Genomic DNA, 24975 nt, shown 5'->3' on the forward strand with positions numbered 1-24975 from the left:
GCAATCTTAGGAGCCTGAGCCACGAAGCAGAACATTTCTATCTCATCCAAATGAAGAGACGTAAAAATAGCCAAGCGCCAGTGTGCAGATTAATATTCCATGATGAGAAGACCTGTGGTCTGTTGGTCTGCCCGCACTCACACGCTTCCCAGCACGCACATTCTCTCCAGGTGGAGACCCTCTGCCACTTCTGGACAAGGCTTGAGTCTGAGAAGTGATTCCAGATGCGTTCAGGTGCTGACATCTTAAAGGATAAGGGTGGGGGCTCTCAGGCTCCTCAGCCAACTGGGTATTTCCTGGGCTGTACCCCAGACTGGCATTTAAGCCTGGCAGCCCTGCAGTCGTCCGGTCCATGCACATCCCCCCCTGGATGCCCCGTTATCTCTGTGATGGGATAAACTGAAAGGCCACCTCGGAGCAGGTCAGGCACTTGCCAAGCCAGATGAATTGGGCAACCGAAACCTGTGCTGTTTCTATAAAAAGCTGTTGGTCCTTTCTTATTGTCAGTTAATGGCGCCACTTCCTTCCAGGTGTGCAGGCTGCTCCTGGAAGAATGTTGGATGGGTTGGGCGGTTTGTTAACACTTTCTACCTGCTACACACCTAAGGGGGCGGAGGGCATGTAGAGTCAGTCAGTGGTGGGAAGAGCTCCTGCGGGATCAAGGTCACTGTGGAGAACCCAAGGTCACAGGCCTCTCCCTACCTCTGGCTGACTGCCGCCTTGAGGAAATTTAGGGCCAACTTTGTCTGCTGTAAATTTTTCTAAAGAAGCTGGAGATCCTGCTTTTTATATAAAATCTCCGGATTTTTACAAGTTGCCAGCTAACGGAGACTTTTGGGAGCACTACAGCAGCCAGACACAACACATCTGTGGGCCAGGGGCCCTTTTATGCCAGAGCCTGGCTACTCCAAGTGTGGTTCCCTGAGCAGCAGCCTCAGCATCTCCTGGGAGCTGGATAGAAATGCAGAATTTCAGCTCCACCTCAGTCCCATTGGCCAGAGTCGACATTTAAACAAGATCCCAGGTGATTTGGATACACGTTAAAATTGGAGAATTAATTGTGTTGGAGGCCTGATGCAGGTTCTCACTCACTCAAAGCAAGAAGAACCTTTTGAATTATTGGCTAGAAATTAAATGTTTTAAGTGGAATTCCATTTTAAAAGCCCAAAGAGAACCTCATCCTTGAGGTATTAACTTGGATGTAACTTTTCTGGGGAAACCTCCTCCCTGAAACCAGGTTAGGTGTTCTTTCTACGTGACTCCATCCCACCTTGTTCTTACTGGTATTTGCCTGTTATGAAAGAACACCATGAAGGCAAGAGCCACATCTCGTTCGCTTTATATTTCCAGCACTTGTCAGGGTGCCTGGCACATAGGGACGTTCAACACATGAATGAATTAGTGAAATCTCCCGATCCTAATTCAGTTATTAAAAAATTGCATAGTAGACGTAGAGAATGGACTTGGGACGTGAGGACGAGGAAGGGTAAGCTGGGACGAAGTGAGAGAGTGGCATGGACATATATACACTACCAAATGTAAAATAGATAGCTAGTGGGAAGCAGCTGCATAGCAGAGGGAGATCAGCTCGGTGCTTTGTGACCACCTAGAGGGGTGGGATAGGGAGGGTGCGAGGGAGGGAGACGCAAGAGGGAAGAGATATGGGAACATATGTATATGTATAACTGATTCATTTTGTTATAAAGCAGAAACTAACACACCATTGTAAAGCAATTATACTCCAATAAAGATGTAAAAAAAATTGCATAGTAACTTATTTACTGTTTGGGGGGTTTAATTAGACTTGTCAGAAGGAGGAAAACTTAGCAGCGATACAATCTTCTTTATGCTTACAGTCTTCTCGTCCACTCCTTTGGGGTGTATCTTCCATCTCACTGTTCATCTTGTTCTCCCTTACATTCCTGGGACCTGTCCCATGACCTGGCATATGTAGATGCTCAGTAAGGATGTCTTGAGTGGATGAACAGGTAAAAGCAAAGATCTCAGTAGTGGCTCCTGTATTAAGTAATGCTCCTCTCATCATCATCCCTTATTTACCCATCCAAATTACAGACTCATGGTTTAATTATACGTTAAAGAAAAAGCTTTCAGTATCTGTAATATATACACTATGTGTGTATATATATATATACAGTGCTCACCAGCACTGTTCTGAATTAAGTGGGGTTTTAGTGCCCTTAAATATGTGGAATATATTACTTTATGAAAATGACGGGACAGTCCTTGATGTTTATCTTACCAAGTAGAAGCGTCAGGAGTACCTCCCTTTCTGAGAGTTTCAGTAGGTTTTGCCCTTATGGAATCTGAAGTGAATTTTTCAAAATTAATGAATTAATTAATTTGTGGCTGCACTGGGTCTTCATTGTGGTGCGCGGGCTTCTCATTGCGGTGGCTTCTCTTGTTGCGGAGCACAGGCTCTAGGCCCATGGGCTTCTTTAGTTGTGGCTCACGCGCTCAGTAGTTGTGGCTCACAGGCTCTAGAGCGCAGGCTCAGTAGTTGTGGCCCACGGGCTTCGTTGCTCCGCAGCATGTGGGATCTTCTCGGACCAGGACTCGAACCCGTGTCCCCTGCGTTGGCAGGCGGATTCTCAACCACTGTGCCACCAGGGAAGTCCTGAAGTGAATTTTAACTCCCCCCATCTGATCACATTCTTTATCCACATCTTATCTAGAATAGCATATTGTGAAGAAGGGAAACCCGGCAAAGTGGGTGTAGAGGTAATGTTTCCTATGTTAGTGTGCATTTTTAACATATTCTATCCAGAGGTCATTTGTCATTGGGACAAAAGCTTTTGATCCAAATAAAATATTTTAAGTTGGATTTAAAAAAAAAAAAAATCACAGGCATTTTTGGGTTTAATGGAAGGTGAATTGCTTTGCTAGGATTCTGTCACTTGATAGAAACTGACTTCCCATGGTTCTTAACAACTTGCAGTATATATTGACTCTGTTACCTTCTAAAAGAAGTTATTCTATTCAACTTTACTCTTATTTTAGGTTGGGATGGCCTCTCATTTTTGTGTTTATGCATTTGCTAGGCTTGTTCTTTTGTTTTTTCTGTTTTTGTTTTTTTTTTTGGTGTGTGTGCGATTTTAAAGACTTGTTTTAGGTCTCCTGGCCTGCCATCTAGCATGGCCGTTCTGAGAGTTTGACTTCAATTCTGAAAGGTGTGGTAGGGCTTTTCAGATACGAATTCTATTGTAGACCAAAAGACCAGAAAACTGGCTTTCTGTATATGTGTTATAGAGGCTAGCCTTTCTGCTGGTTGTGTAAAGTGAAGGAATAATTGTCACTTTTGTAGATACTTGATTATAATGAACTGAGGCTTTTATAAGATTTCTTTGAATGATGAGGCTGTTAAAATATGCTCTTTATAGTCAACAGATTTTTTATTTTTAATTTTAAAGAACAGTAACTTGGTAAGCCTTTAATAACTATGTTTGCATAATTAGGGAAAAGTATAAAAGAGGCACATTAAATTATTAATAGTTATTACATTAGAAGGTGAATTTGGAAGGTGAGAGCAAGGGAGGGAGGGGCTCACTTATAGTTTATATACTTTATTTTTGTATCTTTTTTTTTTTTTTTTTTTTTTTTTTTTTTTTTTTTTGCGGTACGCGGGCCTCTCGCTGCTGTGGCCTCTTCCGTTGCGGAGCACAGGCTCCGGACGCACCGGCTCAGCGGCCACGGCTCACGGGCCCAGCCGCTCCGCGGCATGTGGGATCTTCCCGGACCGGGGCACGAACCCGTGTCCCCTGCATCGGCAGGCGGACTCTCAACCACTGCGCCGCCAGGGAAGCCCAGTTTATATACTTTATATTTAAAAAGCTTGTATTGCTTTTGTGATTAATTGACTAGACTAAAATGTATAAAGAATTGAGGAAGCGCACAACCTAAAAATTTTAAAATAATAAAGACTGATTGAAGCTTATTATTTGCTTTATATTTTCAAAATTCATTCTAAAAGTTATATTGTATCAGTCAGATTTTTTTTAAATGGAATTTGTTGCATGAATGACTGGGGGTACTTTTGTTTTTTGTTTGTTTTTTGCGGTATGTGGGCCTCTCACTGTTGTGGCCTCTCCCGTTGGCTCCGGACGCCCAGGCTCAGCGGCCATGGCTGACGGGCCCAGCCGCTCCGCGGCACGTGGGATCTTCCCGGACCGGGGCACGAACCCGTGACCCCTGCATCAGCAGGCGGACTCTCAACCACTGCGCCACCAGGGCTTCCCTGGTGGTACTTTAGATCTTCTACTTTCAGGATCCAAAATGTCTTCCTGTGGTATTTCCTTACAGCACAATACTATTTGGTGATCTTGATCACTGATGTAATTGTTCACATTAAACAATACTTTTCATAATGTATAAAATAAATATTTCTGTAGGAGAAAAGTTAGAAAAGTTTATCACCAGTATTGTGTAGTTTAGGAGCAGATACTCTGGAGCCAGAGGGACTGGGTTCAAATTCTGACTCCGTTGTATTCTAGCTATGTGACTTTAGGTAGTTACCAGATCTCTGTGTGTGCTTTAGCTTCCTCATCTGTGAAATACATACTAGTACTGTCCCCAAAGGATTGTTGTAGGGAGTAAATGAGTTTATTTATGGAAAGCATTTTGAAGCATTCATTATGAAAAGCACTTTATTTAGGTAAAACATTGCATCAGTTTTCTCTTGCTGCGTAACAAAACACCCCAAAATTTAGTAGATTAGAACAACAGTTCTTTATTATTTCTCATAATTCAGGCAGGCTGGGTAGGTCTTCTGGTCTGAGCCTCATTGTCTGGGGCTGGATTGGACTATTGGATGCTTTGCTTACTTGTTTAGTGTGATGGCATCTGTGACAACAGGAGCTGGGCTTTTTCACGTGGTTGTGGTCACAGGTTTCCTAACAGCAGCAAAAGAGCAAAGGCCAAATGTACAGTTGCTTTTCAAGCCTCTGCTTCAGTTACATTGACTAATATTTCATTGGTTCAAGCACGTCCTATAACCAAACCAAGCCCATAGCCAGTATGGGAGAGTACTGGCAGAGAAATTATTCAGACCATTTTTGCAGGCAGTCTGCTTCAAGCACTGTGTAAGTATTAGCTGCTACTATTACTATTTTTATTCTTATTAATATTAACTCTCCAACATAAAGCTACTAAAAGACATATTCAAGTAAAGCTCTTGACTGTATCTTCAGTTAGTCATTAGCACTTGCCATTTCCAAATATTGTGGGAGCCTCAAAAATTAATACTTGCAACAAGAGAGTTTTTAAGAGGAGCTTATTCTGCAGGGCTGAAATTATTGTTTTTGTTACAAACTGTAGCTGTCCCTACTGGTCTCCCTGGGAGCATTTTGCAGGTTATAAAATACAGCGATTACTATGGTAATCATGTTGCAAGTGTAACATGGCTTTGACCTACTTGTTAAAATGCAGTGTGTATTAAAATAAAGACTGTGAGCTTAAAGCTAAATGAACTCTGAATAAAAACAGAATAGCAAGACCAAAGTGCTGGAGACATCTTCAAAAGGAAAGAAGGGCGTTTGATAAAGAGGATGCATTTTTCCTCATCATGTTCCCCTAGGTCTGATGACCTCCGGGAAATGACACCATCTCAGAAAGCGCTTCTTTCTCTGCCCGACTTGCAGGCAGAAGAAAAGTTTTTTAAATAATAAGAGCTACCATTTGCAAATCCACATTGTACCAGTCATGTGCTAGGTCTTTTTAAGGCACCGTTTCACTTTCTCATCATGACACCTCCCCAAAGTAGAAATTATTATTCTGTTTTTAATCAGTGAAGAAACTGAGGCTCAGAGAGAATAAATGACTTGCCCCAAGCCTGGGAATTCCTGCCTTCAGATGCTTGGATCACTAAGGACACGTGAATCAGGATACCTGAAAAACCTGTAAGAAATCGGTTACAGTTACACACATTGATCTGTACACTGTACATTTGTACGTTGACATACTGATTTATTCAAGGAGTATTGAATGTGTGCCTATTGTGTGTTCGACAGCATGCTGTTTGCTGTGTTGGTCAACAGGCAGGGCACTTGAGAGGGTCTTCTGAGGTCCAGGAAGGCTTCCCAGAGGTCAAAGATGTGTGGAGGATGAGTGGGTATTACTTCAGGGGAAAGGACGGAACTGGGTTTCAGGTAGCAGGAGTAGTAAGATAAGATCAAGAAACCAGAGTACCTACAAACAGGGCAGTTTAGCTAGAGTTGGGGGACAAATTTTTTTTTTTTTTTTTGGTATGAGGGCCTCTCACTGTCGTGGTTTCTCCCTTTGCGGAGCACAGGCTCCGGACGCGCAGGCTCAGCGGCCATGGCTCACGGGTCCAGCCGCTCCGCGGCATGTGGGATCTTCCCGGACCGGGACACGAACCCGTGTCCCCTGCATCCGCAGGCGGATTCTCAACCACTGCGCCACCAGGGAAGCCCGGGGGACAATTTTGATAAAGAAACTTGGCACTGTAAGTCAGGGTCGGATCCTGAAGGTCTCTGTGAGTCAGGGTCCTTGATCCTCTGAGTTCTGAGCAGAGAGTGACGTGCTCAGATGTATCGTTGAGCAAGATCATTCCAGACACAGTGTGTAAAATGGGATTGGGGTGGGATGGGAGGAGAGGCGAGATGTCTGGCCATGAGTAAGGCTGACGCAGCAGCCCAGGAAAGAGGGAATGGTGCCTGGACCAGGGCATGGGCGTTGGAGGGGCATTTAGAAGCTGTTTGGAAGTAGAGGGAATGGAGGCGTTAAGGATGCCATCAGGTGTCTGACCTAGGAGTCTGGGTAGACGGTTCCACTGAGGAAGAAAACTTGGAAGAGGGTGGTGATCCGTGCTGGGTGTGGTGAATTTTGTGTCTGTGGGACTTCCAGGCGCAGATTCCCAAAAGGTAGGTAGGATGCGTGAGTCTGAACCTTAGTTAAGATCTCTGGGATAAAAAGGAGATCTGTGGTCATCAGCACTCTCTAAGCTAGCATCCTTCTTTCCCCTCATTTGACTTTCTTTTGCCCCTTAGCACTTCTCATCTTATTTGCTGATTGTCTTTCTCCACTGCAATAGAATATAAGTTGCACAGTGACTGGGTCTGTTTTGTTCACTGCCACATCCCCAGCACCTAGAGCAGGGCCCGGCGCTGAACACATCAGTCAGCCAACAGAGGGTGATAGGTGCCACTGGAGAGAAGGGGAATTGCTCGGCTCACCTTCAGAGCTGTACAAGAAGAGAGCCCAGGAGAGAACCTCCAAGGACTCCACTAAAAGGAGGCACAGAGAAAGAGGAGCCTTCAAAGAAACCGGAGAAGATGCCTCCTCCCTTTGCTCTGAAGCTCCAATGGCAAGATGTTTAGAACTTCCAAGTACTTAAAGAGAGTGGCTCTTGGGCACCTGATGATTTCTGGAAACAGTGGGCAGGATAGAGCCGAGTAGGTGACATGCTTCAGTTTCTTTGTTCTTTTTTAGTGTGTTCTTTTTCCTTTCCTGCATTAAAAAAAAAAAAAAAAAAAAAAAAAAAAAATCAGCCAAATGCAAGCATGGCTCTAGGTGAAGAGGGAGAACCATCATTACATTTAATTCAACAGGAGGCAAATTGATTACATTTAATTCAACAGGAGGCAAATTGACTTTATCTTGTGGGCCAGTTGGGATCGTTTGGGAGGAGCTTTTTCTTCCTGGGAGAGCTGTGTTGAGAAAGAGTCTGGGGCTGGCTCCAGGCCCAGCTGGAAGGAGTGCTTTAGTGATCAGTTAGTGGTATTTGCTGTGGAAGCTGTACGTGGGCAGTAACATAGCTGACAGACATTCTCTACCCTCCTCTAGAGACTCCGTTACTATGAGTAATAATTTTCCAGAAACACTTATATTTCATCTCTCACGCTATGCATTTACCAAATGTAAATCCTGCCTTCCTCATTCCCTGGTACTCTGCTTGGTAACTTGAGGGCCTCTGTTTGGTCTCATTAACGTAACTCACTGGGGAGTTGAATGAGGCCAGAGTGAAGGTTGGCTTTTTACAGTCTGATCATTTTTATGCTACCCAAGGAAGCTGTGACTCCATAGCTTATAAGTTCGAGCTCCTAGTTTTGTCCATAATTATTAGTTCTTTAGCATAAAGAAATGAGACATAATCAGCCCCACGTATTGCAATGATCAGAGTCATATTCATTGACCTGCTGATAATTACAGAAATGAAAAGAATGTACACATAGGTTAGCTGGTAAATTGAGGTCCCAGGAGCTCTAATTCCTGAAATTATCCTGGAAAGAAATCTGAAGGTGAAAGCTTCATGCTACAAATAGACTTTAAGCATTCATTTATTTCAAATTTTCAATTCCATGGTGAAGGGCGATTGGGTCAGTAAAGATAAGTGATGCCTTCTGATTTAACTTATTTTAGTTAACGTGTACATACTCCTCTCTTTGTGCTTATTATTTTCCTAGAAAAAGGTGATTCTTAAAATTCTCTTGTTGCCCCTCCAGAGGAGGGTAGAATATTCAGTGGACAGTGGTCGTGGAAGGCTTTCTTTGGAAAACTCCAAATTTGGGTCTTCTAACAAGGAGACTAAACATCAAGCCCAGTGACCAGGAATATCACGCTTCATTTACATCGAGAGGGCAGGAGAGTGTAAAATTCAAGGAGCCTTGAGACTTTTTCTTGGGCAGCTCATAGTAACTGATTAATTGCTTGACCGTGAGAATTAAGTGACCCATGAGAGGTCACCTTGACTTGAGAGTAATGATCACCAATGAGAGTGACCTCATTTAAGTCATTGTTGAAATACACATCGTTCTTTTGAATGCCATTAGTCCAAGTCAGTTCAGTCACAATGTGAATTTGACAGTGGTTTGCAATACCTCTCATCCCCTTATGTGTGGGGTAAGGGGTGGGGACCCCGACCATCAATCAGTAATGATTTAATAAGTGTCTACAATAGGCTCTGATAGGCATATTTGAGAAATTCAGAAGATCCTTCAAGAGATGCCTGCTATCTTCCCAATGCTGATTTCTGTGGAGCGGGGGGGAGGGAAGGAGAGGGGCAAAGAGACACAACATGCAACACTTCAGGACATACTCAGTGGTAGGCACAGCAGTCGTTTATGCATGTGAGATGTCGCATCAGGGGTTTGGGGCAGCATGAGAAGGAGAGTGGTGATTTGGGGAAACTTGCAGTGGCCTGGCTTGCCCTCTGCGTGGAGTGGGGAGAGGCCTCACGGAGAAGGAAGGGTTGAAGCGGGACCTTGGAGGACTGAGGGATCTAGGTTGCGTTTTCTGTGGCTGCACAGCGGATTAGCGCTAATTTAGTGGCCTCAGGACAATACCTGTATGTATTATCTCATGGTGCCGTGGTGCAGGGTGTGGTTGTCTTCTGGGCTCAGATCCTCCAAAAGCTGAAATCAAGATGTTTTCATCTGCATTCTCATCTGCTCAGTTGGCAGGATTCAGTACCTTGCGGTGGGACTGAGGTCCCTCTTTCCCAGTGGTCACCGAAGAGCTTTTTTTTTTTCTTTTAATTTTTATTGGAGTGTAGTTGATTTACAATGTTGTGTTAGTTTCAGGTGTACAGCAAAGTGACTCAGTTATACATATACATGTATCCACTCTTTTTTAGATTCTTTTCCCATATAGGCTATTACAGAGTATTGGGTAGAGTTCCCTGTGCTGCACAGTAGGTCCTTATTAGTTACCTATTTTTCTTTCTTTTTTTTTTGCGGTACGCGGTCCTCTCACTGCCGTGACCTCTCCCGTTAGGGGAGCACAGGCTCCGGATGCACAGGCTCAGCGGCCATGGCTCACGGGCCCGGCCGCTCCGCGGCACGTGGGACCTTCCCGGACCGGGGCACGAACCCGTGTCCCCTGCATCGGCAGGCGGACAGACTCTCAACCACTGCGCCACCAGGGAAGCCCTAGTTACCTATTTTATATACAGTAGTGCGTATATGTCAATCCCAGTCTCCCGGTTTATCCCTCCCCCAACTTGTCCCCTGGTAACCGTAAGTTTGTTTTCTACATCTGTGACTCTGTTTCTGTTTTGTAAATAAGTTCATTTTGTACCCTTTTCTTAGATTCCACACATAAGCGATATCATATGATATTTGTCTTTCTGTGTCTGACTTACTTTACACAGTATGACAATTTCTAGGTCCATCCATGTTGCTGCAAATGGCATTATTTCATTCTTTTTTATGGCTGAGTAATATTCCATTGTACGTATGTAGCACATCTTCTTTATCCATTCCTCTGTTGATGGGCATTTAGGTTGCTTCCATGTCCTGGCTATTGTAAGTAGTGCAGCAGTCAACACTGGGATGCATGTGTCTTTTTGAAATCTGATTTCTTCAGGTGTATGTGTAGGAGTGGGATTGCTGGGCCATATGGTAGTTCTATTTGTAGTTTTTTAAGGAGCCTCCATACTGTTCTCCATAGTGGCTCTACCGAGAGCTTTTAATGGCAACTTTTAGGTCCTTGCCATGTGGCCCCCTCCATCTTCAAAGCCAATGACTGAGAATCTCTCTTACATCAAATGCCCCTCACCCTTTCAATCTGTGTGTCCAGGAAGATCCCAGTCTCTTTCAAGAGGTGATAGGATTAGGTCAGGCTCATTGAGGATAATCTCCTTAATTTAAGGTCCACTGATTTGGGACCTCAAATTACAGTTGCAAAATTCCTTCACAGCAGCACCTAGGTTAGTGTTTGAAAAATTGAGAGAAGGCATGTGTATTCGCCAGGGCAGGAGTCTTGGGGGCCATCTCAGAATTCTGCCTCCTACATGGTTAGATAGTAGGCATTACGTGTCCAAGCTGGAAACCAAAGTAATTATCAAAATTATATCTTCTAAAGTGGATTGCACATGCAGCCTGGAATTGGGAGGAGGCCCTTTTAAAGGAAATGAACTTCAGAGTGGCCAGATGGTGATGTAGAATCGGAGGGGCCTGATTGGCTGGCTTGTTTCATGATCCAGGCCCAAACTACCTCCCTCTCCCTTTTTTCAGTCACTGGCAAACTCTCCTTTCTCGCCCTTCTTTCTTTTCACGCATACAGGCAGGCTTTCCCAAGAGTCCGGGTTCTCCATGGGCTGGATCTGCTGCTTAGGGGCATTTGATGGCATCTGGAGATATTTGGGGCTATGGTCACTATCAGGGATACTAGTGGTGTCTAGTGGGTAGAGGCCAAGGATGCTGATCAACATCCTACATGGACAGGAGAGCCTCTATAACAAGGAATTACCCAGCTCCCAGTGTCAATACTGCCAAGGTCGGTTAGCTCTACACAGTGTCTCCTTCCTGCCACTCTCGGGTTTCTTTCAAGCCTGAATGTGCTTCTCTTGAACTTCATCTGCCTGAATGTCTTTCTCCTCTTTTTGACCTCAAGGATTCCTCCTCATTCTTTGAGACTGGCTGCTACCATTACCTTCTTGTGTTGGTCCAGGTCATTCACTCCACAGTACTTTTTCATGCCCAGGGTACATCGCTCCATGCTTTGTTTTATCAGTGTATGTATAACAGATCTGTCTCTCTCCCACAGACTGAGTTCCTCTTGAATGCGAGTTGTGTTCTTTTATGTCTATGTACCCAGAGCTCATTACTATAGTGGCGTGTGTATAGTAGGTGCTCAGTAAGCGTAAGGTGGACAGGTGGATGGATAAAATGAGCGCCTGAAAAATTCGTAGAGGTGAACTACCATTAGTTCTCAGTTTCCCATCCCAGCCACTTACAAGCTGTGTATGCTAGAGGTGGGTTACTTAACTTTTCTGTGCCTCCGTTTGCTCCTTTGAAAAATGGGGATCTTCATAGTTGCTGCTTCAAAGATCTGTTGCAAGGATTCAGTGCGAGAGTTCCTGTATAGTCAGAGAGTGGGAGAAAATGGGAGGGGTATTCATTTGCATAATGCTTCCTTGTTTTCCAAATGCCAAAGGAATGACTCCCCACCCCCCGCCCCCCCCACCAAAAAACCAGCAGTGGCTGCAGGTGAGCATGGCTGAATGTGGCATATATACCTCCAGAGTAATATACCTGAAAATGCAGGGCCAGAATGTTCCCATAACCACCAAGAAAAGAGATGTCAAGATCTAGGCCCAGAAAATGAAAATGCTGATACCTAGACCTCATATCCATACAGATTACCTCTGTCAGAAATGCTCTTAAGAGCTTGAGAGGCCTCGGTTTCCCCCACGACCTGGAAAGTTTGCCTTTTCAACTTAGGAGTAGAAATCAAAGATAATATAAATATTTCCATTTCTTCCCTCCCCCAAATGTAATAATCAAGAGATTCTCTTCAGTCTTTAAGTATCATTCATCAATTTTTCTAACGTACTTGATGATATAATGGAGAAGTAATGAATATATTAGTTTGGTTTTAAGAAAGCTTTAAAAATACAAGTTCTGGGCCCTGTCCCAAACATAATGAATTTAAATTTCCAGGGTCGGGGTCCAGGAATCTGCAGAATTGACAAAATCGCAGATGGTCCTTAGATACACATAGTCTGGCATTTGGCAACTAATGTACTTGGTGATACTTGGCATTAGGAGGCAGATTGAGAGTCCCAAATTCCAGCATGAACAGGGATGACGGGCTGAATTAAAAAATAAAAAAAAGAACAGACCTGCACTTGGAGCCAGAAACCCAGCTACCCAGGTGTAGAATAAAGTAGATAGAGTCTAGTGAGAGATGCATGAAGGGAAAAGAAAAACAAACAACCTACATTTATACAGGTTTTGGTCAACAGCTCAGTCAGTGTGAATCAAATTCATATGATCTTAGAATCACTGCATCGGGGACGAGAAGGGCATAAACCCCACCCTATTCTGCCCTGGTCAAATCATGCTTGAAAGTTTTTCGTTATTAAGAACATTTTAAAACATAATCAGAAGTAGAAAGAATAGTACAATGAATCCCTGTATAATAGATTTAACAGTTATCAAAATTTTGCTACATTTCCTTCATCGATCTCTTTTTCCTTTGGCTTACGGTTCCTCCCTCCTTCCCCCTCTCCTTTACCGTTCTCCTTCCTAAGTATTCGAAAGGAAATCTCGGACATCATGTTATTTTAACCTTACATACCTAAACAGGTTTCTCTAAAAAGCATGGATATTTTCTTACGGGACCGTATCTCCCCGACCAGCACTGACAATAATTCCTCCTTCTCATGTAATTGGGGTGTCACATTTTTAAGTGGCTGGGATGTAAAAGGGTTGGTTTGAAGCCATGTCCCATGAGGAACCGTGCATAGAACGAGGTTGATAGAAGATAAAGACTCAGGTTTTTGAAAGACACGGAGTGGAAGAGTTAGCTGGCCTGGCTCTCTGTGATCCACATCAGTGGCGTATCGGCTGCCAGTTTACTGGAAGCAAGAACTTAATCCAGGATCCCGCTGTCTACTGATGAACTGAACTGCCTCAGGAGTTTTCTCTCCAGCAGGGGTGGAGCATGAGATACAACTGAATGGTTTATTTCATTCATTTTGTGAATGGTTATCAAGTGTCTGCAGTGTTAGGTGCTGAGGATTGCTGTGCAGAGTAAGACAGACGCAATCCTTTCCCTCATGGAGCTTCCAGTCTCTAGCGCTGTTTCCCAGAATGTGAGATGGTTTGGGGTGGCCCAGACAGAATCCATTAATTAACTAACATTGAGTTAAAAACAGTTCTCTTTTCAGTGTTCTAAACTTTGTAAGTACATCAACAAGGAGATCTCATTTGGGTGCTGGAGTTGGCACTTCTCTAAAACTTGATCATGTCCCTTTTTAGTTGAGAAGGAGCAAGGTCATGGACATAGCCTTTGGCACACCACAGTTCCTCAGTAACTACTTTTTGAGTAATTTGTTAAACATCTTTACGAAAACAAAAGAAAAGGAAAATGCTGAATACCGGAATAAGTAAAGCCAAACTGATACAAGGGATGTTTTTAACTTTCGGGGTTTTGTTTTTCACTCTTTAGATTTGCATACGGTAAAATTTACTCTTAGGTTGACCGTTTCGTGAGCTTTTACAAATACATCCAGTCATGTAACCAGTGCCCCAACCAAGATACAGACCGGTTCTCTATCACCTTCTAAATTTTTCTCAATCCCATCCCCCATCTCCAACCCTTGGCTTTCTGTGCCTATAATGTTGCCTCTTGTGCAATGTCACATGAGGGAGTCATAGAATATGCAGCCTTTTCAGTCTGCCATCTTTCTCTTAGCACTGCATATTTGTGATTCATCCATTTTGTTGCTTATGTTTGGTCCTTTTGCTCACTGGGTTGTATTCCACGGTCTGGATGTCCCACAACTTGTTTATTCAATATAAATAATAATATAAGTCACGTTCAATATGACAAATCATGAACACGGTATTTAGTAAAAGCAGATTTAGCAGAAATCCTGAAGGGGGTTTGCCCACGAGTGAGTCTTGTGGGGAAAAACTAATCTGACCAACGTATGCATTAAAGGGTTGGTGGTGGTGGTTCTTTTTTTTTTTTTTTTTTTTGGCTGCTCTGCACAGCTTGTGGGATGTGAGTTCCCCGACCAGGGCTTGAACCTGGGCCCTTGGCAGTGAGAATGTGGAGTCCTAACCACTGGGCCACCAGGGAATTCCCAGTTGTTCATCTTTTAATATCTTACCCAGACCTTCAACAAAGTGTTTGATTGAAATATAAATAGGTTTCCTATCACCGTAAGCCAGAACATTTCTTTTGAGGCCTCCGGGTAAACCCGGTGATCTTCAGAGCATTCTCTTCACATTCTCTCAATCATTTATTTTCATTTGTTCATTTCCTCCCTCCCTCTTGCCCTCCTTGTCCTTCTCATTCCGATATTCTCTCTCCCTTCCTCCCTTCCCCACCTCCTCCCCCTAATATTTCACTGGAGTTTATGTAACTGAATTAATTAGACCTATTTCTCAAGGAGTTGGTTTTCCATAGAATTCACTTTGCAGTTAGCATGACAGAAGAGCTGGCATATTAATCAAATGCTACAATTTGTTCTTTGTATCTGAATCAGGCTGGGGTTTGGCTTCCTGCTTATCAGTTGTCCCTTTATACCATTCTGTCCTTTGCAGGGAATGAGCCAGGATTCTTTGTGATAGGACTGGGTGATGGTTGTGAGTGTTGATAGATTGGGCATGGAAATGCTTAACAGGGACAGACTCTATCTCCTTAGTTAGTGTTACAGAGTCCCCAGGATATAAAGTGTCTTATGAAAATAAATAAGAGCTTTTCTTTTCCTTTCTTTGGCTGATGATATCAGTACCATTTAACCGAATAAAATGATAAAAATCTTTGTTCTTTCTTAAATAACATGTTAATTGCTGTTCTCTGTATTTATTCACTTGGTACTTCTGAAATATATTCATTTTGTAGACATTTCTGTCCCCCAATGCATTTTAAATCCTCAAGCATACTCAAAGTATATATATTTTCTGTAGTCTTTTGTGTGTCTAGTGGGGTGGGAGGGATGCTCTTTGTAGCTAACCAGGAGATCAAAGTATGTAGCTTTCTCCATTTAGTCTGTTTGCTGCATAATACAAAGGCTGCTAAAGGATTTGAGTGCATATCTTAAAAGCTCATCAGAAATATTCCAAGCTCTAGATTTTTTTTTTTCTCTCTCAGCAACATTTCAGATATGGAGGTTCTCCTCGGTTGCCCCTGCTAGTGTTGCTGAATTTAAAAAGGAAGAAAGAAAGATCTGTTCTTTTTTCTCATCTGTGGAATGAGGGGGTTGGACTAGATGGGAGATGTCAGATTTATAGCACTAGTGCTGTCATTCCTTCTCCATCCACATGACAGACATCACTAATCAATCACAGCATGCTTTCCTGCCATATGTAGCCTCAGACTTCTTATCAAATCGCACTCTAGGAATCCACTACTAATCAGTCAGTGTTAGCCCAAGAGATGAAATCTATTTGCCATTGTGAAACACGACGGGGTTTAGTCTCTAGTGCAAACTTAGGATGGTTTATAAAGGTCAGATCACCACTGCATGGTAGCAGGAAGATGTTGGAGGGCATGGGCAGTTTCAAGTGAAGAAGATTTCAGATCACTATGTTTATGCTCTTTGAAGGCAGGCATCATGTTTTATTCATGTTTTTCCTTGTTTACCCAGCCTATAAGGCAAACCCTTTCTCTTAGTAGACATTAGATACATGTTTGTTAAATGATGCATGGAGAAATGAATGGAAAGCTTGGCCTTGGCCAATTCTTCCCTCTCTAAGACTGCACACAGTTCGGTGCTTCTTCCAAAGGGCAGGCGCAACCCTTGCCATTATTGAATTTCTCTACTTTAATTCAGGCCATTCCTACAGATTGGCTAGATCGCTCTGTGTTCTTATCTGCCGAGCATTGGCAGGGCCCAACAACTTGGCATCATTGGTTGGACTTTACGAGTTCCCTTTCCATCCATTGTCCAGGTCATTCACAAACTTGTTGAGTAATACTGAGGAGGGTCCAATCTTTCCCTGCTGGACTCTGAATTCTCTCAACTTGATTTGTGGTTGGGAATCTGAAGGTTTCATGATAAAGAGAAGAATTCTGTCACGGTTTTGGGATTTATCACAGAAGAGAATCACATATTTGACACTTAACATATGCAGCCTTCATTAATTATTTTGGGAGGACTATATTTTAAGTTTCTTTATTAAAAGGACCAGATTGGATAACTCTTTAAATTTTGATAGCATGATAATGTTACTTTTGCAGGGTAGATTCAGTAAATATTCAATGGTCTTCAAGATGGTTTCATGAAAACAGGCCGAAGCCTGTGTCTTCTTCAGCTTTTAGAAGAAAATCACCTTTTAAAACAGAAAACATTTTTTTCCCACCCAGGCACTGAATTTCATCTAATAATAACACCAGCTACCCATTTAGTAAATATCAATTTTAGACCAAGCATTCTGCTAAATGCTTTACATTTATTATCCCTAAACCTCAAAACAACCCCAGGACTGGTGCTGTCAATTCCATTTTACAGATGAGGTGAATGAAGCTTGGAGAAGTTACATAACTTGGCCAAAGTCACTAGGTGATAGGTGGCAGTACTGAGATTTAAAGCCAAGCCTAACTCTAAAGTGTTTCCTCCGAAGGGTACCTACCAACTCCCTCAGTGTAGATGTTACCCCCTCCAGGAAGCCTTCCATCAGGTACCACTTTTCTGCAAGGCTGGTTGAGATGTTCTTCCTCTGTGTTTCTATAGTCATTTATGCTCCCTTATGATGACACTCTCAATCTGTTTATCTGCTTCCTTTACCACCAGAGTAAGATTCCTGAGGACAGGGGCTTTGTGTTTCTGTTGGTTTGTTTTTTTGTGTGGTTTTTTCTGCCACTTTTGTTTAATGGCTGAATGAATACAGCTTTCCCGGGAGTTCTCTGCCACTTCACCTTGGTACGTAGGAGCCATATTAATGTACAGCTAGGCCTGTAAGAACCTTCTCTAGTTCAGAATTCATTATATTTGGGGATAAAAGATCTAAGGAAATATAGTCCAGCTCTAAATGTGGAATGGCAGAGTTGCCTCTGTTTAATACTACTAAATACCTTCTGCTTAACTCTGTTATTGCATTATCAAACTGTTTCACTTTTCCTCAGTTCAGTTTTTTATTAACTGTACTTTTATGAGTGATCAATACATGCAGATGTTCTTAGGTTTATCCTGCTTGAGATGCCTTGTGCTTCTTGAATCTGAAGATTCATGAGTTTTATAAATTCTAGAAAATTCTTAGCCATTATGCCTCTTCTGAATGTCTGTTCTCTCCCAACGGGACACCTATTAGACATATGTTGGCCCTTCTCAGTCTATCCTCTGTATCTCTTAACCTCATTTTCATAGTTTTCACCTCTTTATCCCTTTGTGTTTCATCTTGTGTAATGTACTGAGATCTGTATTTCCCTCTTCAGTATTTAGCCTTCTGTTTCACCTCTCCATTGAGTTTGAAATTTTAATGACTCTGTGGGGAGAGAGAGGCATCATGTCTTTTTTTTTTTAAGTTTCATTTCTAGCGTTACTGTGTTTAACCGTTTTAAATTTTATTAATGTTGTTTTCCAAAATGTTGTTTTACGACCTCTAACTCTTGAGCCTCTGATTCTCATGCTTGTTGACTTGTGACCTTTGACTCTGTGTTTTGTAATTTACTATTGGGAGCTCATGCTTTGCAGGGCCAGTTTTAGCCCAGGTTACAGGACTGACTCTCCAGGGCAATTTTTCATTTGCTTCTGTGGGGGAATTGTTGGCATATCGTGAACAGGACCAAATTTTATATTTGTTCATTTGGAGTTTTCTGATTCTGCCTTTGGTTATTAATACTCCACTCCCAAGAAAGGCATAGGCCTAGTGTTTCTGATTCTCAACGTAAACGTTTCCTTCCTGCTCAGAACACAGAAAGACAAGTTTCCTTGGGTTGGTTCACAATTTTTCTAATCTGTTTGTTCACTGAGAGTGCAGTCCTCAGGGAGTGTTCCTGGTTTTCTGTAGGGGTCTACTAACAACTTCCTGCTTCTCCTTGTTCCAAGGCCTCATATTCTGTCCGGCTTGGGCATTCAAATCCTAGCCACTAGGGAACTAAGACAAACTATTCCCCTGTTGCCAGCCACCTTCCCTTCTACCTCATAGCCCCAACATGAGTTTGCATGCTCATTATTCTTGTTTTTAGTTACCTCTTTATTTTTACCACCTGGGTACTCTCCTTTCTTAATTGTGAGTTAGCTAAGCCCTTAAAATAATTTTTGTTATATTTTACCTAGCATATCTAGGGTCTTTGAAGGGTTGGAATTTTCAGGCTGTCATCATTTGCCATCTTGCCAAAAATAGGAGCTTATTACAAGCTGATAGTAAAATAATCAAATAATACACAAGAATATATGATGAAATATTAGTCTCCTTTCCATCTTCCACCTGCTTAGTTCTCAAACCACCTTGCCAGGTATAATAACCTTTATCATTTTCTTAGGCATAGTTTTAGAAGCATTTTCTGCACATAGAGCATACATATGTGTATACAATACATGGAGATTTATTTATTCAAGCAGGAATATATTTTACCTTTTGAACTGTACTTACTAATGTATTTTGGAGTTCATTGTTTATTAGTGCACTTAACTCTGCCTCTTTTTTCTCATAACGGTATAGTATTCCATGAAATAGATGTACCATAATTTTACCATTTCCCCTATTTTTATTGGATGATCGTCTTCAGTTATTGTGATATTATAAGCTATCCTACAATAAACATTCCTGGTCATATGTCTTTGTCGACTATCATTTAACATAATTCTCTTTGTCTCTTTCTCTCTCCTGTCCCCCACCCTGCAGTGGTTAATTTTATGTGTCAACTTGACTGGACTAGGGGATATCCAGATAGCTGTAACATTATTTTATTTTTAAAAAATACTTATTTTTTAAATTTATTTTTGGCTGCATTGGGATTTCGTTCCTGTGCGTGGGCTTTCTCTAGTTGTGGTGTGCGGACTTCTCATTGCAGTGGCTTCTCGTTGTGGAGCACGGGCTCTAGGTGCATGGGCTTCAGTAGTTGCAGCATGCAGGCTCAGTAGTTGTGGTGCGCGGGCTCTAGAGCACGCTCATTAGTTGTGGCGCATGGGCTTAGTTGCTCTGCGGCACATGGGGTCTTCCCGGACCAGGGCTCGAACCAGTGGCCCCTGCGTTGGCAGGCAGATTCTCAACCACTGTGCCACCAGGGAATCCCCCGGTAACATTATTTTTGAGTGTGTATGTGAGGGAGCGTCCAGAAGAGATTAGCATTTGAATCAGTGGACTTCCTACAGAAGAGTGCTTCTGACCAATGTGGGTGGGCGTCTTCCAATCTGTTGAGGGTGTGAATAGAGCAAAAAGGCAGAGGAAGGATCAATTTGCTCTCTCTGCTTGAGCTGTGACTTCCATATTCTCCTGCCTTCAGACATTGGCACTCCTGGTTCTCAGGCTTTTGGAGTGGGACCAGGACTTGCACCACTGGCACTCAGTTCGCAGGCCTTTGTACTCAGACTGCATTATAACACCAGCTTTCTTGGTTCTCCAACTTGGAGACACAGACCATGGGACTCTTCTATCTCCATAACCATGGGTGCCAATTCCTGTAATAAATCTCCGCATATCTCTCTATATATCCTACTGGTTCTGTATCTCTGGGAAACCCTAAGGCACACTCCCACTCACTAGGAGTTGGTGACGCACCTTGCACTGGACCTGACCCTGAGTCGGCACTGAATTCACATCTGTTTCGTGAATGACTAATAATCACCAAGAAGCCAAACCAGCAGTCAGACCATCCCAAACCCCCAGGAGATGTATTTTTTTTAATTTAATTAATTAATTTGGCTGCTTGTGTCTTTGTAGCAGTGCGTGGGCTTTCTCTAGTTGTGGCGAGCGGGGGCTACTCTTTGTTGCGTGCAAGGGTTTCTCATTGCGGTGGCTTCTCTTGTTGCAGAGCACAGGTTCTAGGTGCGCGGGCTCAGTAGTTGTGGCACACGGGCTTAGTTGCTCCGCGGCATGTGGGATTTTCCCAGAGCAGGGCTCAAACCTGTGGCCCCTGCATTGGGAGGCGGATTCTTAACCACTGCGCCACTAGGGAAGTCCCAGTAAATGTATTTTGATTTCATTAATAACACTAGCTCTTGACTATCCAATAGTCTGTAGCTATTGACTGGGCGCATCATGTGGTCCAGATATGAGCTAATACCATCTTTACAACAACCTTGTGAGATGGGAGATTTCATGATCATGCTTTACAGACAAGGAAACTAAGGCCCAGGTTACATAACTAGTAAGAGGCGGAGGCTATCACTGAAACACCTGGCGTCTTGAACACTGCCTTTTAATTAACACTTGTCACAGCTAACATAGGATGTATCATTGTTCATTCCTTTGTTTATTCCTTCATTTATTCCGTCCACAAATATTTAGTGAGAGCTCACAGTCTTCCAGGCAGGAAGTAATAACAGTGTGATGAAGAATGGAAACATCCCTGCCGTGGTGGAATTTACAGTGTAAAGGGAGAGACAGATTAAGCCAAAAAAAAAAAAAAAGAAAACTGAAACTGTGATGAGTGCCTCAGAAGGGGGTAATAATGGGGAGAATTTAGAAGCACCTAGCTGGGGGGTTCTTTGCAGCAACAGAGGGTCTCCAAATCTGTGATAAGTTGGATGAACCTTGAAGGACGAGTAAGATGGAAGGGGTGAAGGCCAAGGGCCAGCCTGTTCCCTGCCTTCCTTGTGTATTCTGCTGTACACCATAATTTTGCGTTTGCAGCCACTGCCGGCTCTGGGGACCTCCACGTGCAAGGGCTACAGGGCCTGTGTCCTGCTTCTGAGGAAAGGTGGCTGAACACCCCCCCTCCTCACCGCCATCAGCCTTTTCTAATTTTAAAGCAGTAGCTCCCTTGATTGAAATCTCAATTTGGGAACAGGCCTAGGATTGGCCTGGAGCTTGGAATTTTCACCAATAAGCGCAGCGGTAGGTGGGGAGGCGTCCCTTTAAGCAGCTGGGAGGCAGCCTGGAGAGCTGGAAGCGTCCCTCCTGGGGACCTGAGCGATTTTCCTGGATCCAGAGCTGCGCAAGGAAGCAGCTGCCACCAACGCACCCCGGGAATGTCACCTCCCTTGCGCGGAGCCCCTGCAGGGCCCCCTCTGGCTCCGGGCAGTTGGCGGCCGACGCCCCGCTGGTCTTCTTAGCCGCAGCCGCATCCCCTGGCCCTGGGTCTGCGGCCCCTTCCCCCCAACCCCTTAGTTCCCGGCGGTGGAGGCGCCGCAGTGGCGAGCGATGCAAGGCTGAGCCGGGTAAGTGGCCCCCCAGGGGCAGGGCGCACGGAGGGGGCACTGGGGTGCGGGTGCTCCTGGTGTTCACCACCCTCTCTAGGAAAGGGGGCCTTAAACTGGGACACTAACCTCTGGGAGAGATGCACCTTGCCACACAGACACTGGGGAGGTCATGAGCTATGGGGAGGGGACCTTGGGGTCATTTTGATCTGAGCGTCTCCCAGCTTTTGCGCACTTGATTAACCAATAATAGTAACAGTATCACGAGACAAGGATCATGTTGTTACTGTATTAGGACTTCTTCGAGGGAAACATTTAAACGTCCCTGAACTTGCTTTTTAAACAGCCTTTATTCTCTTACAGTTCATTTCCCTCAAGTACTTAAAATGTATGTATTGTTAATGACCTACTTATTTATTTCCCTTACACACTCAAAAAATGTTTCATGTTTCCAGGAAGGTCTACTTTAAAAGAGTATATGTTTCTCCCCACATGGTTCATTGCTTGTTTTCCTAGAACTTTAAAAATTCCTTGCTTTTCTCCTTGGTGGATATCTGTAATTAAGCAGCTCTGAAATTTGTTCATTTATTCTCTCTGGATTGGGGGTGGAAGTAGGGGAGAGGCCCCCCTCTCCTGGCCTTCCTAGCTCTGAGAAAAGAGTCTATGGGATGCGGAAAGCTGTTGGGGGGGGAGTTCATTGGAACCCTGCTCTCCCAGGATTGCAAATGTACCCTCTTGGCTGTCGGGAGACTTACCTGAGATCATGCAAATCTGGGGTGCCTAAGCATCTGTATCCTGGGAAATTTTAAAACCAAAAGAATCTATAGGGATTGGGCTGGGGGAGGGGTAAGGTTTCTTTAAAAGATGCCTTTTCAGCTTCCTCCCTCTCCCCAGTCTGTTTGTTCATGTGTACCTACCTAAGGAAGAACTTGGAAGCCTAATGTAGAGGGCCAGCGCGTTGGTTGTTTTTGTTTGTTTGTTTTTTGGATATTGTTGTTGTTGCTTTTGAAGATGAGGCTGGTGGGCTGCTGGAAGAAAAGCCTTCCAGAATGGGAGCGAAGTCTGAAGCATGGATTGCTGAAGTCCCTTTCCGTCCGTATTAAATTATTTTGGCTTGTAGCAGCCCTCATTTTGCTGGAGTACCTTTATTTGCAGTTGTTTGGGTGTTGTGTGACTCATTTGTATACTTTGGGTTCCCTGCTTTCGGCAAACAGGTGTTTTTATCTGTGCAACTAGTTGAGTAATTAGAGAGATGGACACAGCCGTGTATGTACAGACAGAACAAATACCACTTGGGGAGAATTTGGGCCTTTCCTTTTTCAAATCATCACTTGCCAAATGTTCCCAGCCGTTAGGCAATTCAGATAAAGGTGTCAAGGGAGCTGAGCAGTGAAGAATTTATATGTACAGCTAATTCTGCTCATCCTACAATAAAACATCTTCCCATGGGGCCAAAAAGTGGGGGTGTGGGGAAAGCTTATAAAAATAATCCTGTGTTCTTAGTCACTGACTCCCCAGCTCTCCCTGGATTTCTGAGAACCTGCCAGGAGAAACTGTTGACTGGATGGAAGTTTCAAGAAATGCTGAACAGAAATCAGTACAGGCCCTCCTTGAGCGACTTTTATTTCTGTTTGGAGGAAGGGAACACTTTGTTAGAATAACAAATCGTGGCTGCTTTTCAAGAGCAGAAAACAGTTCTTGTTTCGAAGGCAGATTCATTTTTAAGAGTGTGAATCATTTGGTTTAGGTTTTTTGCTTTTTTTTCTCTGTCTTGCGGTGGAGGCTTGGAGATGATTAAATGTCTTGTCTGCAGGAAATTACCAGGAGATTTGAGTATTTTCCTGAATCAGCCTCAGATGGTACACAGCTTTGGGTGTAATACAAGAAAGCTCTGTTACCAGGCAATCTTTCTGCAGTGATACCCTCAACCTCTCCCAGCCTTTTAAGCTTCTCCCTCAACAAGCCTTTTCTTTTTTTATTTTTGGGGTTGGGCTTCCATTTGAGAAACTGAAATAACTCTCTCAGTCCCTTCATGAGCTTTTTAAGATGGAACTTATTTTGGAGACAGTTTTATCGAGCCCACTTCCCCATTGGCCTCCTCCACTAGCCTTAGCAGGAAAAGCTCTTGGCTCCTTTTCCCAAGATTTCCTTTAAGCCCGGATTGTTATCCATAGGGACACAGATGTCTCGAGGAATGAGAGGCAAAGGTTTGAACTGGCACTCACCAATTTGGTGGTGACGTTTATGGTCTTTGCAGAACTGTTTGCAGAGAAGGCAGAGTGATTCTATGCTGCGTTTACCCCCACCGTGAATATCGGGCAATTAAAAGGCGGCCAGGGACAACCAGGGGGTCCAGTGCCCTGCTTTGTGTAGTGCTTACAGAGATCTGCCATTTTTAATAATTTTGGAAAACCAAATCTTAGAGACGCTCTGCTCCCCAAGCTAGTTTTCTGAAAGGTACCTACCTGGTCATGTGAAGCACCTCCTAGCTGTGTAATCAAATAGGAGAGGTCTGGGTGCATATAAACTCAGCGTGATATTCCGAGTCAGTGAGAGGAATAATTTTTTCAGCTACCAAAACACAGAATGGCAATCCTAGTTGAATATAATAAAACTTGATGGAAATTGTATGGAGACCTTAAATGTAATGTTCCAAAAAAGTTTCTTTGCTTTTTTTTTTTTTTTTTGGCCGTACGTGGGCTTCTCACTGCTGTGGCCTCTCCTGCTGCGGAGCACAGGCTCCGGACGCGCAGGCTCAGCGGCCATGGCTCACGGGCCCAGCTGCTCCGCGGCACATGGGATCTTCCCAGACCGGGGCACGAACCCGTGTCCCCTGAATCGGCAGGCGGACTCTCAACCACTGCGCCACCAGGGAAGCCCTGCTTTTTTTTTTTTTTTAATTTTTTTTTCTCAAAATCGAAATGGCAAGGGATTCTTTCCCAGGATACTTAGCATTTGATTACCGTGCAGTTTTGTTTGTTTGTGTTTTTGGGTGATGTTCTTTTTTCATATCCTGCTGCTCCTTGTGACAAGCAGAGGAAGACTCGTTTTTGCAAAGATTGTATCTGGATGCCTTCCAGTAGATACGGAAGATGGAGGGGCGCTGGAGGGAACAGACGGACCCAGGTACTGTGGGACTCAAGTGTCTGGGAAAACTCATGAATGACTTCCCTACAAGTATAGCCCAGAGGCCTTTGAGAATTGCTTCATGTTTGACTTTCACCAGCCAGCTTGTGTATAGA

The 24975-nt window shown here is 43.6% G+C and overlaps 1 protein-coding gene across 3 annotated transcripts in view; it reads left to right on the plus strand.

The window, feature by feature from the left end:
* Positions 1–24975, plus strand: part of PRICKLE2 (prickle planar cell polarity protein 2) — a 349942-nt gene that overhangs the window by 157859 nt on the left and 167108 nt on the right. Inside the window, exon 1 of one of the 3 annotated variants that reach the window (XM_067043730.1) lies at positions 21469–21754. The exons of the other annotated variants lie outside the window; for them this stretch is intronic. The gene's annotated coding sequence lies outside the window, so the exon portion shown is untranslated. Of the gene's footprint in view, positions 1–21468; positions 21755–24975 lie in introns of those variants that run through there. 3 annotated transcript variants of the gene reach the window in all.

This window comes from Kogia breviceps, chromosome 10, assembly GCF_026419965.1.
Source record: "Kogia breviceps isolate mKogBre1 chromosome 10, mKogBre1 haplotype 1, whole genome shotgun sequence".
Lineage (NCBI taxonomy): Eukaryota > Metazoa > Chordata > Mammalia > Artiodactyla > Physeteridae > Kogia > Kogia breviceps.